The sequence below is a fragment of the Myxocyprinus asiaticus genome, chromosome 5 (genome assembly GCF_019703515.2).
Source record: "Myxocyprinus asiaticus isolate MX2 ecotype Aquarium Trade chromosome 5, UBuf_Myxa_2, whole genome shotgun sequence".
Taxonomy (NCBI): domain Eukaryota; kingdom Metazoa; phylum Chordata; class Actinopteri; order Cypriniformes; family Catostomidae; genus Myxocyprinus; species Myxocyprinus asiaticus.
Window position 1 is genome coordinate 12898311 of NC_059348.1, and position 17613 is coordinate 12915923.

Genomic DNA, 17613 nt, shown 5'->3' on the forward strand with positions numbered 1-17613 from the left:
AACTGTGCTTATTTTTGACCCTTTGCAAATGTGATGCTCCTGTCTCTGTACGGGACATGATCCGGCGTCTCTGGCATGGGAGGCGGGCGCACTAACAAGGAGGCTAAAGGCTATAACCTCTAGCATCCGTTGCTAATCCACCTCTTGAGGTCAGGAGTGAGGTTTATACACATTGCACAGTTATCTATCAGCTGGCTACCGTTACACTAAGCCCCGCCTTAAGAGTGTTTCTGACCAGTCCTATCTGTTACTGAGCCATTTCTCTGACAAGCGTTTTTTTTTTTTTTTTTTTTCGATGACAATCAGTGGGAGTCTTGTGTGTGAGTCATTTTAAAGGAATATTCCAGGTTCAATACAAGTTAAGCTTAATCTACAGCATTTGTGGCTTAATATTGATTACCACAAAAATAAATTTTGACTCGTCCCTCCTTTTTTTAAAAAAAAGCAAAAATCTGGGTTACAGTGAGGCACTTACAATGGAAGTGAATGGGGCCCATTTCCCCGTTCACTTTCATTGTACAGAAGAAAGCAGCTTGGACATTCTAAAACATACTTTTCCATTTTGGATGAACCTTTCCTTATGTTTTCAAACTTTCCTTTCACCTTTCAGAAGAGTGACATTTCTCAGAAGAATGTTTTTTCTACTTCTCAGTGCCACACATTCTGGATGCAGAACTTGACAAGGATGGATGTCATTTATGAGCATTTCAGTGCCACATGATAAATGCAATAATCACCAGTAAATTTCAAAGAGCGTACTGGTGTCATAAAACTGTGAGAGTGTGCATTTGTAAAAGAGCTGGACCGTGCCAGTCTCATTGCAGAGCCCCACCACAGCTTCACTCTAACTACAAGCTCCATGTTTGACAGGAAAAGTTCAATAGGGCAAATAAACAGTGCTGTTCCAGCGTTCCACTCCTAGAGTGAAGTGACTCCCACAAGTCGTTCCCCGTTCTCTCCGTTTTCCATTTTGTTTGCAGAAGTGTGGAATATTTGCTTGATGATTTGCCCCTTTCATTTGGAGATTAGATGGCACCACAAATGAGAGTATGGCACAGTCAGTGACTCTTAAATTGGAATATAGATTTCCCTTGGTCAAAAACCACAAAGCTACGGAGGTGGGATCGTGACTGACGCACATTCTTTTTTATTTAGATGGGGATATTTGTCCTTGTTACCTTTGGTTGGAAAGAATCAATTTTAACTTTCAAAATGTCCCCCAATAAAAGATTAAATATAAACACACAAGGCAACAAAATATAAACAGACGAAAACAAACACAACTGTTTGGTTGTTTCAGCCAGAGACAGATTTTATATGGAAACAGATGGGATGGATGAGGCAGGCAGGGTTGGGCAAGAATTTGGCTCCCTTTTTAGTTCATGTGTTGGAATTTAAATGGAATTGACCACACCCCACAGGATGCTGAAAGTGAATGACAGGTAGAGGAATTCACTGAATTATAATTTACAGTTGCATAACAGAGGAATTTCATTAGTCTAGCTAATAAGTATTGTGGCATGACATAAATGATTAATTAATTCATTTGAACTATTCATGCCTATGTTTTATGCAGTTATATATGGTTATATTTTTCAAGTCAAGTAATTTTTATTTGTATAGCGCTTTTCACAGAAAATAAAGCTGTAATGTTTTATATTTTTAAATAATAAATATTTGACATTTAAAACACTTTTAAAAGAATTTATAAGCCTATATATATATATATATATATATAGCACTTGAATGCATTTAATTTATTCCCGTGTCCTAAAATACAAATTCAAATTACAATTCTGCATCTTGTTTTTTTACTCAAATTCAATTCATGTTCAGAAAGGCGTTCAATTCCAAATGTACCACAACCCTGAAAGTAGGAGAGAAGATTGGGTTTTTTATTTGTTAACATTCCTAGGGTTCTTTCTGATCATTTTAGGTGCAATCAAAGGCAGATATTAGCAAGGACTGAGGGCAGAAATGCCACTGAAAATGACAGAAATGCCCCTGAAACTGAAAATGTGAAGGCGAAAAATGCCCTCCCTAATGTTTTCCTCTATTTCTTATTTACATTGTAATTTTCTGATATATTTCTTAATACTATATTCTAGTCTTAGTTATACTAATTAACATATGATATGATTTTCATTTAAATTTTTAGTTTACAGCATATTTAATTATTTATGTTGAAAATATATTTTAATGAATTAATAAAATTAAGCATTTTACATAAAACCATGCATCATGCCCTCATAAAAATGCCCTTAAATGAATATTCCGGGTTTAATACAAGTTAAGCTCAATCGACAGCATTTGTGGAATAATGTTGATTACCATGAAAATTAATTTAGACTCGTCCCACCTTTTCTTTTCTTTGAAAAAAGCAAAAATCGAGGTCACAGTGAGGTACTTAAAACGGAAGTGAATGGGGCCAATTTTTGGAGGGTTTAAAGGCAGAAATGTGAAGCTGATAATTTTATAAAAGCACCAACATTCATTCTTCTGTTAAAACTTGTGTATTACTTGAGCTGTAAAGATGTTTAAATTGTCATTATTACAGTCATTTTAGGGTTTGTTGACATTACATCGTCATGGTAACGAAGTTTTAAAATTGGCTATAACTTTGCAAATAAAGTTTAGTAAGTGATTTTATCACAATAAAATCATGTTGACACGCATATCCTTTATGTTTTGTGGCGATACTTTTGAAACATTGGCCCCCATTCACTTCCATTGTAAGTGCCTCACTGTAATACAGTTTTTGTTTTGTTTGTTTGTTTGTTTTTAAAGAAAGGAGGGATGAGTCGAAAGAAATTTTTGTGGTAATTAATATTATGCCACAAATACTGTCGATTGAGCTAAACTTGTATTGAACCTGGAATATTCTTTTAAAAACAAATCCATGGGGCAAATATTGCTCCTTAACAGTAAAGGTCATTTCTGACACGGGGTGCAAAACAGACTGAGCTGACCTAAGAACAGGTTTCCAAACCATTAGAAAGTCCTAACAACTGCTCCCAGTTTTTTTTTTTTTTTTTTTTAATCAATCGATCTTTTTAATGAGAGATCATCCTATTCCAGCACCACAATCTTAAATGTTTGTGTGTGTGTGTGTGTTTTCTAACTCACTGACACAATTTAACGATCAATTTGCGGGTACATGCTAATGAGGAGGTACATTTTAAAAGCAAACAAACCAGCAGCTTCATTTTTTGCACTTTTATGGTTTGTTGTCTTTTTCCCTTCTTCCCTCTTTAGGCCCATTGAACTAATGGCACTTACGGTTTGTTACGGTTCGACTCGGCTGGACTCTGCTCGCTTTACTTTTCCGAGCTTGCTATTCCATTGTTTAGTGCCGCCTCAACGTGGGTGGGATTATAGGCTGATCGTCATAGTTGCGCCACCTCTACTTTCATGACATCATCTTAAACGCGACACAAACATTACTGACCATAAACAATAACATGACCGCTAGCTGTTAGCTACTAGTGGTGGGCAATCCAGCTCTTTTCAGTGAGCCGGCTCGTTCGGCTCAGCTCACCAAAAAGAGCTGGCTGTTTTGGCTCCCAAACGGCTCTTTAAAAAACATTTTTTATTATTTTTTCAAGTCAAACAGTTTGCGATAGTTTGACTGTGATTGGTGTTAAAACAATTCTAATTAAATTATTAAATGAAATCATACTCTACCTTAACCATAATGTATTTAAAAATTGGTTTGGTTTGCATTGGTTTGCATTTGCATTTGCATTTAAAGTATAACTTTTTTATGTATATAAACAAAGTGCATATAAATGTAACAAATACGAATACTACTGAACAACATAATAAGTTGGCTCCGCCCTCCCTCACGCATCTTTGGTTCATTGGTTGACACTGCGTGTCTGATTGACAGGAACAACAGGTGAGGCTGTAAGTCTGAGCAGACAGTCAGAACGAATGTGCCTGCGCTTGAGCATTTAGGCCAATATTATTTTATTTCTTTTTCGTTCTTTGAATTCATTAATTCTATTCATTTAAATCTTTTGATTATTCTTATCTTAATTTTTTTATATTTTTATAAATAGATTCGGCTCTTCTGATATGCGAGTCGGCTCCCAACATTCACCTATAAGAGCCGGCTCTTAGAGCCAACTCGTTCGCGAACTACCCATCACTATTAGCTACTAGCTCATTGTGCTGCATAAAGCAGTTGTTGCATGGTGATTTTACACAAGTGTAACAGTTAAATTGGCCTGGTTGTTTCAGAAGCAAGCTTTCCAGTAGCTGGTCAACTAAATAAAGTGAAGCTTTCAAGCAGAATATAAAGTTAACGTAACAAAACATACCATCCTCCTTCGTGGACTCCAACAACGCTGAGTCCAGGGCACTCTCCCTCCCATTGCTCGCGGGTCTATTGCCATAAGATAGCAGCCATTTGGTCGAACCACTTCCACTTTCTTCTGTTTGAACCACTCCGGCTGTTGTGGTCCTTGATGGTTCTGTAGTCACTTTTAAGTTTTTTTAACTTTTCCCTACACTGTTGGTGGGTCCTCTGCGGCCAATACTTGAGACACTTCCTGAAAGACTTTTTCGCTTTGCGTCGTTTCGTTCGTTGCTAACGAGAGGAACATCTGCAACTCGTTTATTGACCACGGCATGGTTTTGCGCACAGCCATTTCTTTTTACAATTCAAAAGTCGTGTGAACAAATGATATTGCTGTCGCTGTTGCTAAAACTAGCGGGTTGATGTCCCGTGTCGCAAATCCAGTGACGCTGGTAGTGAAGATTCTCTCTGAACAATCAGTGATCTGCAGGGTTTTGACGTTACATTTAGTATCAGCTCGGCTCACTTGGAACCTCGACCAAAGTATCAGGTACCAGGTACTATCCACAGTGAAAAACCCCCAAAAAGCGAGCAGAGTCGAGCTGAGCTGTACCATGCAGTGGAAAAGCCCCATTACTGAACCTTAGTCACATTCAACTCATTGAGCTGTCCATTATACACAGAGCTAACTAAACATTTTTTAACATTATCAGTGGCTTTATAAGTTGGTTTCAAAAACCTAGTTCAAAGCTGACCTGCATCGGAATATTTTGTGTGAATTCTCTACTCAAAACTGAAATTCCAATATCATCATAATAGTTTTGCAATAGCTGTTGGTAAAACAAAGATAAGAGTCAACTAAATAACGAAGGTAGATTTGATTGACAATGGTTTGATATGTTAGTACGGTACCTTTTACATTTTTGTTTTTTGTTTCATAACTTTTTTACTGTTGACATTTTACTGAAAAGTCCATAATAGGTGGTTTACACTGTGACAACTTACCCCATATAGTGCGACAAAAATGCCTTGCTGTATTTTATTTGTTTTCTTGAGCAATAACCCTGGAAACAATCAATGGCTTTCATGTATTTTTAAGGTGTACGTCTGTACAGTGACTTTCAAAAACAAATTTGCCTTGAAAAGTATTTCCTGGAGTAGATGTAGATCCATTCAGATAAAATGAGCTGTAAGCAGAGGTCACATAAAAACAGAGCAAAAGGAAAACACCACATGCATGACTTTTTCGACTTCAGCATGGCTAAAGGGTTTTATAAAGCTCTTATGGGCCGCATCCAAACGTCTCCAAGCAGGACGCACACACAAATATTCAACGTCTAAGTCTTTCAAAACATTGGTTTACCACAGGTGCGAGTTTTCCATACCAATTAGTGAGGACTCCACCCACAAAATTTCTGTCCAACTAAACTGGGCGCGGAAGAGGAAAAGCGGAAAAAAAAAGCTGCATTAAAAGAGGAGTAATTAACTTTGATATTCTATGCTATAATTGAAACCAGTCTGCGGGATTACAGCACGCTGTTTTGACTGTGCCGTGCTTTCCCTTCTGTAGAGGGGATTCCTGGGCGATATCCCGAGGAACACTTACATCTCTCTGGCCGGGAAAACCGACCCGCAGAGCACGTCATTGTTTTTCATTAACCACACCATCTACAGGAGGCTAAAAATCTGCCATCCTAATTTTTCACCTGTAAAGGGTCTACTGCGCTCTCTGTCTCTGGCACGTTCACCATTCAAAACGAGATCTGTATCTGCTTAACACATGGTGGAACGCACTACACACCACATCTGGGAATCTTTGACTGCGCTCCTTGATGGCTCAGTAGACCTTGGTCTGTGTTCTCAGTGGAGCGCCATCATCTCCAATTTCAAAACTACAGTCTGCTTCATTGCTGACTTACGTAGACAAATGATCTGGACTGCAGCAGGATTTTCCACCAAAATAGGTGTTGTCCATGAATTCCATGCAGTTAGAGAAATAAACCCACAAAGTGTGTCTGCGACTCTCATCCTCTCATTGTGTGTGTACCATGCGATGCTGCGATTGCTTCTCTGAAAATGTCAGTTTGAAATGGAACTTATTATCATAGCATGACATGAGAATTTTCCTTTATTATTCATATGTTACAGACGGCTTTGTCGGAACTATATTTTACGCAAAACTATGCCTGGTGTTATTTCTCCATGTCTGGCCTCTTTTTGCATTAGCATGAGTCACCACACTACTGGGAATATTTGACATTTAAATAAATTTTCGTTTCTGCTAAATTTGAAAGGAATAGTCGTCATTTACTCACTTTCATATTGTTTGAATTTTCATACAGCTACAGGCTGTGATTTGTTCAATTGAGACTTCATATTGGAATATTCATTAAATCATCAAGGCTAACTGACACTTATCAAGATTTTGGCATGGCGATCATTCTGTGACCTCTTGCTTCATGCCAAGACGAGCTCTTTCCAAGCCACAGTCTTTTGAAAGTCTTTTGTCTCGCTGGCCCGACTAGCTATGTTCTGTCCAGTGCTGATGGTGTGTGAACCCTGGAGGCCTCGCTGCCAGGCCTGGAGTTCACCCTCTCGTCTGCTCCACATTACCTTCATTTACAGTCCCTGGTGGGTGTGCGGCTCTGGATCCCATCTGAATGTGCATCTGGACAATGACTTCACATCATTGCCCAGTGGAAGCTCTGCTTACCATGTTGGCCCAGTGCCAGGGGCCTCAGTCAGCCAGAGAGGACTTTCCCAAGTCCCACCCAATAACTGCATGCGCTCTCATCTTGCTGAAATGTAAACTTTGATGAAGTTCGCTGTGTGTGAATGCTCAAGAGAGCACCCCTTCGTTTGATAGCAGAAAACACTGAAACAACCATGGTCGAACAGTCAGTAAATACTATGAGGAATATTCTAAGCTAATACAAACTGATCAGGTACTGTATATTAATATGTACAGTATGGCCTTTCTCTAGTCAACATGACATTTTTGCAATCCACCCTTTAACTTCTGGAATGTGACAAATTTCTGAATGAAAAAAGGATCATTAACCAGAAAAACTTGATGAATACTAGAATGGAGCCATACCTGAATTTGGCTAATAGCTACTGGTTAGCTTGCACGACCTAGCTGATGTCAGTACAAAAGGCAAGTTGTTTCAGAGGTGAAGCAAGGTTTTGATGAAAGATTACCAAGACAAACATTTTTTTTTTCTTCTTTGGGAAGAACAGTGACGATACGCGATAACACCATGTTCTAACAAGGCGTGATGCGATTTGATTCCAGTGACAAGCAATTTGTCTTTCTACACTAGTGATGGGAAGATCTGATTATTTTACAGACTTGGATCTTTGACATTCCTTTCATTTAAAGAAGGGGGCACTATGTTCAATTTTCAATAGCCAAATTCCCCGAACACATCCATTTACGCAAACTTTGATCATTTCCGAATTAGGAAATCATGCTAATGCATCTAAAGCTAAATTATTGCAATCATAAATGATTGGTTTACCACTCGACTTTGTCTTCTGGACAGAGTCTTTCATTCTTTTGTCATGTGACAGCCGCACAGGCTCTACAGGAAACAAAAACAGTTAGTTCAACTCCCGACTGGGTCTTTGGGTATCAGTCTTTCATTCCTTTGTCACATAAATCTGCATAGGCTCACAATTCACAAACTATAAATCTTGGACATGCATGGCCATGGCAAAATGAACTAATAATTCTCTGAGAATACTCGTTAATCCTGGGTCATAAAGGATTAGTTCAAAATGAATGAAGCTTTCATGAACGACGCATCGCTAGTCTACACTGAACACGAAACGGCTGTGCGATGTGATACAGTCACCAGCAATCAGAACATATTTGATGTTCCATGTACAGTTATGAAAAGCAAATTTTGGACTAATTAGATTTCAGTGGGTGGGGCTACCCAGCACAATAATTAAGAAAAATAAACTAAGCACATAATATGTCCTGTCACTCATTATGACTGGTTAGTACAAAACCTTTTCATGGGACTGATAGCTTGCATCGATTTACCATTTTATCTACGGCTGTGCCGCAATTCGTATTGTCAGAGAATGTATTGCATTTGATGGAGGACGTACTTCTCAGCCCTTAAAAAAAGTTCTTTAGGTGTGCAGGTGAGAAGTATGAATACATTCCTGGACATACATCATCTGGGGAACGTGGGCATTGTCCCGTGAACCGAACATAATAACATCTGGTTTCATTTGGTTTTGGCCAACATGCAAAATGTAAGCACATGGAACAACTTCCTTGGTATGTATAACACTTACAGTTGAAATGAGTCGCCTGAAATGACTCGTGGTTCTCCTCTGTTTTTTGAATTCAGTGATTTGAATGTGACGTCTTCTCATCTCCTGTGGTTTTATGAGATAGTAAAGTGTCCAAGTGGATGCACACTTCAGAATCTTGTCAGATGTACAGTAGTAGGTCATCCAGGTATTTATCGCCAACTATATTTTCATTAACATAATGCTTTTTTGCATACTATATACGGAAGTATGCATATTCAAATGCAGCCAGGGTCAATTTAGATTTTCATGTTCTCTTTAAAATCATTAAGCTGAAAATATTGAAAATGGTTTTGGTCCAATTTCCTTCAAGAGAAAGACTGTAAAGTTTAAATGTGTAATAATCCATTTTGTCTACTTTTAGGAGTACACTGTCATATAGATGGCCTTAAAGCGATCAGACATAAAAGCCACACAATTCTGGCTGTTTTTCAATGTGCATTCTTTTGTGTTCTTACATTCTCATTGACTCCTTCTACATAATCATCCACTGCCAAAGTTCAATTCCAATCCTCAAGAACGCAAGTACAGAGGACGCAGGAAATGTGTCCTTGATATTAAAGATGCATCAGATGGTGACTTGTGGGCAAGAACTCGGTACTATGGTGGCAGACGAAGGACATTTATCCTTTTGTTTTTTCCTCAAGAGTTTCCCACTCTAAGCTTGCGAAAGTCTGACGGCTCGTGCAAGTCCTTATACTCCGTCAACATTTGTTGTTTTTTTGGCCATCATTTTAATATAGTAATAAACACATGGAGAAAATGAGTGTTTACAGATTTTATTCTTTTAACATGTCAATAGTCCTGCAAATCTCAATGGTGTGATAATGCCAGTAGTTCTCTCACTGGATTCAAATGTGCTGTGATAGTTAATTGCGCAACAGGAAGATCACAGCACATCTCAAAGCTCGCAATAGATGCGTTCTGTGTCCTCCTGTCCTTCCGAGTACGTTCTTCCAAGGTAGCTTGGCAAGACTTGTCTTCATATAAGAACACTCGTCCGTTCTCTGCATTCTTAGAATTGAGAAACAGCCCATGTCCTTTATAATTACTTTCCTGGATATCTTTGAAATGGCTTTAAGTAATTCACTTGTGTTGATTTATTTAAATATACTCTATATCTCATTTTAATTATTTTGTAGCTGTCCTATTAGACAACGACACCTTAACACTCTCCATCAAGCTCATAGCACTTTACACAAGGCCACCGCTACACTTAAGAGCCCTGTAAGAATACCTCCTCCACCCTTGGAGAGGAAGACCTGGCCTGAAACCTTATCTTCACCCTGCCGCTGATAACTGAGCAGCCCCCACCCAGCCACATGCTCCTGAACGCTCCTTTATGACTCACCCTGTGGCCCTGCAGAGGTGGAGGGCCCGTGTGTAGTATGGCATCACCGAGGCAGAGTAATTTATTGTGGGAGTTAAGTGTTTCCATTCGCAGCCAGGGCCACTAAAAACAAGCAGGACCGAGGTTTCTGGGGGGCCCTCTCGTAAAAATACTGATGCTGTGGAGGCTGGCCGCTTGCCTGACAGCCTGTTTGGGGAGCCGTATAGATGGGATTTTAATGAATACATAATCCAGTGATCATATAGAAAATATGGCCCCTCACATACTCATCAGAGCATTATTATTCAAAAACTAGAGCGATGGTGAACTAGATAGTTGTTCCTGCCTGTGCAAAACTCTCCACGATGAGGCTAGCCAGTGTGATTGTATGCTGTTGCTAAGGAGTGGTTTTTAGCATGTTGCTATGTGGTTGCTATAGGGTGTTCTGGGTGGTTGCTTGCTGGCCCAAGTCCAAGTCACTTTCAGATTCTGGTCTCAAGACTTGGCACGTGTGGCTTCAGTGTAAGTCTTTGATTTAGGGTATCATTCATGTCTGTAGAACAAATGGTGCAGAATGGCTTCATGCTGAATTTAAGTTAGTGGTTTGTTCAAATCCCTAACTCTACATATTAGCAACAGTAATAGCAATGCCTGTTTTATGCTGTTGTCTCCTCTGCTCTATATTTGCAATAAGAAATCATTAAGGCTTCTATACACTGACAGCGAAGTTCTTCTTCGCTCAGAGCTGAAAAAGAATGTTGAAACAGCTGAGCAATGGCAAAGTCCCTTTCAAGCAAAGTCAGTCCACTTGGCGGCCATCTTTGGAACACACCCGGGCAGTTGTTTTCTATGTAAACAAGCGCCATAAAAGTACAGTTTGTTTCTACTTGAATGGGAAAAGACCAAAATCTCCAAAACAGTTGGTCAAGATTACGATCAAAGAACATTTAAAATCAGCAATAAAACCTGACACCAATAGTATCATGAATTGTGCTTCTTTAGCTCAGATCACACAAAAACAATAAAAAATGCTATTTTTCAGGCTCGAGTTGACTAACAGGCGATGTCTGTATGTAAAGGTAATTGATTTTTTTACCTGTAAGGCGAGACTTAATTTCTACATCTTTCATATAGGGTGTTCCAATTTCTCCCATTAATTTTACAATACAAGTGGTCCATCTTGGGCTAAACATTCTTTGGCAACGGTAAACTGTTTGCGAAATTTCTTACACCACCTGAACCGCTGGGGCTGTAAATGATTTAAATGATTCAGAAGATGAAATGCATGTTGTCCTACATGTAAAACATTAACCAATGTGGCATTAAAATGTGAGTACTTGCCTTACTCTATGAATAGAATCCACATGAGATCAGTAAAAGGCTCTGTTTTAACCACTTGATGATGAATCAAAGTGACAAATATGGAGTAAATCATGTGTAATGTGTAATATGACATGTCTGAATTCTGCATTCACTGCGCTAACTCGTGCTAGCGCTAATACTTGGCCCTATATATTCACCAGTTATCATCTGTTATTGTATTTTATAGGCATTACACGAACAATTGTTAAGATGAAAGGTTTGCACCAGCTCTGCAACTCTGCACTCATGTTTATGTGTTCTAAGCCAGAGACTATTTAGCAGAGACGGGTCACGTCTATTAAAATGAGTGGGAGAAATACAGATATTGCCTGTCAATTAACTCGAGAACGCCGGGAAATTGCGTTTTTTAACGTATTATGAGGTAAAGAAGCACAGTTTATGATAACAGTGTCATCAGATTATACTGCTGATTTGCTGTCCTTTAAACATAGGCTTGGCAAGCAGTTTTTGAGATTTCAGTGTTCCCCCATTCAAGTACATAGGAGCTGCACTGTCATGACTGGAAATAGCCTCCCGGGAGCATTCCAAAGATGGCCGCCAGTGGACCGACTTGCTAGAAAGACTTTGACTAAGCTTAGAAATCAACTGGGAAAAAAATTACAGCCTCAAAGTATAGGTACAGCACCGGGTCACTCCCACCGATGACGTGGACCAATGGCAGTAAGAGGGTGTTTAACAGCTGGTATGAAGTTCTCCAGAAAGTTTGCAGTGCACGGTGTTTTGAACCTCCGTAAAAAACTCAAAAACATATTCTTTTGTGCCAGATTTAGTTAGAAATGACATTACACCCCTGCTTTCATCGATTTTGCTAGAAGTATATTGGCACTTTAAGATGCACAATGTTCTACCAGCAACTTAGAAATATCACCTTATTACAAGTAACTTTCCATATGAACTGTTGGACTCAAGTAAACCATTAAAAATGTGTTCTGTAATAATGAGGTTATGGCCCCAACACAATAAAATTGGAGCTTGCAATAAGTAATAAGTAAGAAGGATATTGAGGAAAAAGTATTTTGAGGCAACTGGGACTTTCCTAGATTGATTACTTCCACTTTTAAAACATATTTCTGGGAAGGTGTTTTGTCAGTCCTCGAAGCATGGCCATGGGAGGGATTCTGGCAGAAATGGATCTTATAGCACGGCACAGAATGAGTGAGTATTTCACAAGAACCATGAACAAGTTGGAAATTTGTTTCCATTGTTAAGATATGCCGTGTGTACTGTGTGATGGATCGGTGCATTGGTATAAAAAGAAACGGTGATGAAAGCTCATGCAGAAACATAAAAGTCTGCTGGATCTGAGAAGCATTTGCTCTTAATTTAGAGAGAGAGAAAGAAATGTAAATAAGGACTGTGCTGCCACCTTCAGATATGCTTCATTATTTTCTGAGGATGGTGTGAAACTATTCCTTTAAAGATTATATAGAAGGCTGGCAATTAAAATGTGTCTCTTAAATAGTATGTTTAACTGTTACAATCAACTTGTGATCTGTGATTTATGCATTTTATTTAAAATTGTTTACTGTATTGTACTGTACTCAATCCTGTATTGTTTTTGAGATATTTGCAATGAGCTACCTCGCCAAGCCATTTGCATGGAGAGGTGAAAACTTCTGTTTGTTGGTCTTGGCTTGCATGTCGATCAGTTAAGCAGAAGTGAAACAAGTATATCTCTAAATAACCTTAAAACAAAACAGACCCATCTAGGACCAAAGAAATGATAACAATAATATTTGCAGGAGGCTGATGATATCGTGTTCATCTCTGCATGGACCTTCAGTGTTTAGAAATGTATATTACAGTCACATTGAGGCCATTCATGCTGAGACAGGGATCTTGGCAAGGTATTATTACCCTCTCAAACTGGTCATGGAGGCCCCCCAGCACTGCATATTTTGCATGTCGCCCTTTTCTGACACACCCAATTTAAGTCTTGGAGTCACCACTAATGAGCTGATGAGTTGAATCAGGTGTGTTTCATTGAGGAGACATCCAAAATGTGTACTGTTGGGGGGCATCCAGGACAGGTTTGAGAACCACTGCAGAAGTATTTAAAACACTTTAAACTGATGGCTGGTCTCAGGTTAAACTGCTCATTGTTTGCCTTAAAAGCTTTGACACATCACATGCTGTGGTTTTTAATGGCACATTATGAATTATTCCAATTATTGAAGCTAATAACAGAAACAATTTTTGTAAAAAAATTTGTTGTAAAAATGTGGAACAATGGTACCAACACTGCAATGCCAATTTGCCATTTAGCAGACAGTTTGTTATCTAAAGCAACTTACTACAGGAATAGTCACCCTGTAGGTACCTGGGATTAAATGCTTTGGTCAAGGGCAAAACCAGTCTGTCAAATGTTTGAACCTAAAATCAGCATTGGGTACTAGTGAACCACATGTATCTGGATTACGTAATTAGATTACAAACTCAAGTACTTGTAATGAGATTATAGTGCATTACATTTTTATATGTGCGTAACTGTACTTTTTATGGATTACATCAGTGGTTCTCAAAGGTATTTTAAGGGGGGTGTGGAAGACTGCCCTAGTTCTCAAATCTAATCAAAAAAAAAAAAAAAAAAAAAAAAATCCAGTTTCAAAGGGAGGCATGTCAATAATAAGAGAGAAACAATAGATTACATGATTATATATCAATTATGTATTCTATTAGTCTTGACCTACTGAAAATCGCCAAGGGTGTAGGGGACAGCTTTGGCCAGTCGTTTGAATTTATTTTGATATGTTTCAAGTTTAATGTAAGGAGAGTAAATGCTAGGTATTGATGCAGATTTCCTGATCCAATTAGACTGACAAGCTCTCAATTCGATTTGATTCCGATTCATTTGGCCATATTTCAATTATAATATCCAGTGTGATTACATATGAAAGACATTCTCTCTCTGCTACTGCTGTTATTTATGCAGAAGACCTTCTGACTTGGTACATTATGAAAGTATTGATTTTACAAATTTTCAACTTTAGATTTTCATTAATTTGGTCACATTTTAGCTTTTGACCGGTAGTGTATATAAACATACAGAACCTCCAAGTGCTTATTATGATTGGATGTGGAGTGTTTTTAGTTGAGCACACATTAACAAGAGAGGAGTCACAGGGTTTCTTTACCACATGCTATGTGTGATTAGAATTAAATGTTTCTATTTTTGTTGTTTTTGACTTTAAAGAACAGAAAGGATATTAAAAGAGACATTATTTAATGACAAATGGGTTGCGTGGATCTCATTTTTTGGACACACATTACACACAATGAGTCAAACTAAACATTTCACTCTCAACACAGAGTGAAAGCATCTCAATGCAAAACTTCTTTGCCACTGGTGAGTAAATTCTGAAAATTCACCAGCCAGTGGCTAATCACAGACATTTTTATTTGCATAGAGCAAAATTTGGTCACATATGCCAGTGTCGATATCGGGATTCGTTCAAATTAAGATCAAGATGCATTGAGAAATCAATATTTTACCCACCCCTACTTTAAACACTTATAATTTGATTTTCATCAAAACATGCAATAAGTAATCCAAAAGTAATCAGATTAGATTACCCAGAAAGTGTCATTTAAAAGATTATATTATTGATTACAATTTTAGCTGTGCAATTTGTAATTATTACCAGATTTCATTTCACAAGTAATTTACCCACAACAACCTATAGGTTACCAGCCCAGATCTATAACAACTTCTTGAGGCAGTTGATGCTGAATGGAGTGTTGAAAAAGACAGAAGTTTGATCTTGATCTAAAGGTAACAATGTAACCTTGGAAAAAAAAATCCCTCTCCTCAGTTAAGCGGCAGAGCATTTGGTAAATGAAGTACATGCCTATATAAATGTCATGGCTATGGCGACTTAATGCTATTTTAATGCAAAGGAGTTTAATCATACATACATACCATTAGTAATTGTTAGGTAAATATTACACCATGCATATTTAATATATTCTCCAATGATGGAACAACTGCCCTCAGGACTAAAATTCTGTCTAAATATCTTTAGACTGTGATCACTATTATGTCGACCGCAAAACAATCACAAGGACTTGCCAGAAGCGAGTGGCAGCCAATCCTGGTAATCTAGATATCTCATATGCAACAAGATGTTTTTCAGCACACACATTCCCTGAATAGCCTTATCAATTTCTCAGAATGTACTGCAACACAAATGGTACCTTCTGCAATTTTTTGGCTATTTTCACAGAGGTCCAACATTAAGCAACAAGGCTGATTTCCTGTAACTCAAACCTCCCATAGCAAACCAGAGTAAGAGGAAACGGCACCTGCAGCAAGCCTGGAGCAGCCAACACATGAGTCAGGCTCCACATTCAGACATGTTCTAATTGGGCAGCTCTCATGTGTAAGCTGTGTATTTCTTTTTGCCCAAATTGGCACCACAGACAAATATAAAATCTCAGACTATGTAGATCAGGTTCAGTGGATCTTACTTCTTAGATTTAGGTACAACTAGATTCTTAAGAAAATGTTAGTGGTGCTTGGCCAGGCCAAATGCTATGGTGTTGTGGGTGATTGCCAAGGCGGTTGCTATGCTATGCTATGCTTGCTAAGGTCTTCTGAGTGTTTTGGTAGCATGTTGCTATGCAGTTGCTTTCTTGGCCTTTATCTTCAAGTCTCTATTTGGTTAAATCTCTAACCTTATTATTACAATAGTAATTCTTGCCTTTGCCAGTATCACTAATGATAATAGTGCTGTATATCTACCACATTATATCGCATAGAAATGCATGGTGATGTACACTGCAAAATCCCCGGTGTTAAATTAACACTCCTGGTGTTCATTTGGATCTCACCAGCTGGTGTTAAAAACTAACACTGAAGCAGTGTTGAATCTACACTGTGTAGTGTTGAATGTTAAATTGCCCTCTTTAACATTTAATTCAGGGGTGCCCACACTTTTTTGCATGATGATTTACTTTTAAATGACTAACTCAATAAGATCTACCAACTAAAAAAACACAGTTTCATTTAAAGAAATCGCTTGTTGGGACTACTGCATGTATCCCTACATGGAATTCATCTTCTAATTAATAAAAAAAAAAAAAAAATATATATATATATATATATATATATATATATATATATATATATATATATATATATATATAATAATGTACAGTGTTGATATCATTCAGTTTTAATACTAAACTCAAAACACATACAGCACAATAGATTACAATAGCCAGGGCATTTACCTTATTCTGATGACTTGCACTGAGTGGAATCAGACAGTTTTGCATAATCCGGGCAGTAGCTGCTGGTAGCTAGTCTCAAACAAGCCTCCAAATTGTCATTAGTCTTGGTGGACCGGTGTTTTGATTTAATAATCTTCATGTGAGAAAAGGCTGATTCACATAAATAAGTTGAGCCAAACAGTGCAGTCGATGAGGTTGCACATTTTCTGATATTTGGATACTTTTCTTCTGCAAGAAGGTTCCAAAACTGTCCATAAAATGCCGTCACCTTCACCTGAATGTTAGTCTGCAGTGCTAAAATCTCTTCCTCCAGTGCTGATGGGTTTATCTGAAACAGCTTTCCCATGTCTGAGGCCAGGGAATCAACCTCATGCTCATCTCCAAATGGAAAGCACATGAATGTAGCGATTGGCTCAAGTAAAGCAAAGTCTTGAAAACGTTTGTCAAAGTCTGACCTGACCTTTTCAATTTGCTCAATTTAGCGCTCAATGTCAAGTTGTGCAGGCTCCTTTCCTTGCTTATGCAGCTCAGATGCAATGTTTTGGAAGTTCCCTAATTCATGACGCTGCAGCTTATATGTGAGTAACTGCAGTTTTCTTTTGAAAGAATTAATTGAGCTGATCATGTTGACCACCACCTTCTCTTTACCTTGCAGCTCTAAATTGAGCTAATTCAGCATGTTAGTCAGGTCAGTCAAAAAAGCCAAATCTAAAAGCCATTGCTCATCCTCAAGTTGTTTGTACTCTGTATTTTTTGTAGATAGGAGAAACTCTTTTATCTCAGGCAGCAGCTCGTGAAATCTTTCCAAGAATTTGCCCCTGCTTAACCATCTGACATCTGTATGCAGCAGGAGATCTGTGTGGTTGCAGTCAGCTTCCTCCAAATAAGCACAAAACAGCCATCTCTGAAGTGAGCGTGCACGTATTGAGCAGACGATTTTCATGCACACATCCATGATCTCTTTCATGTTCTGCATTTTCGCACATAGAGCTTGTTGGTGTATAATACAATGATAATTAAGGAAGTCGGGAAAAGCATC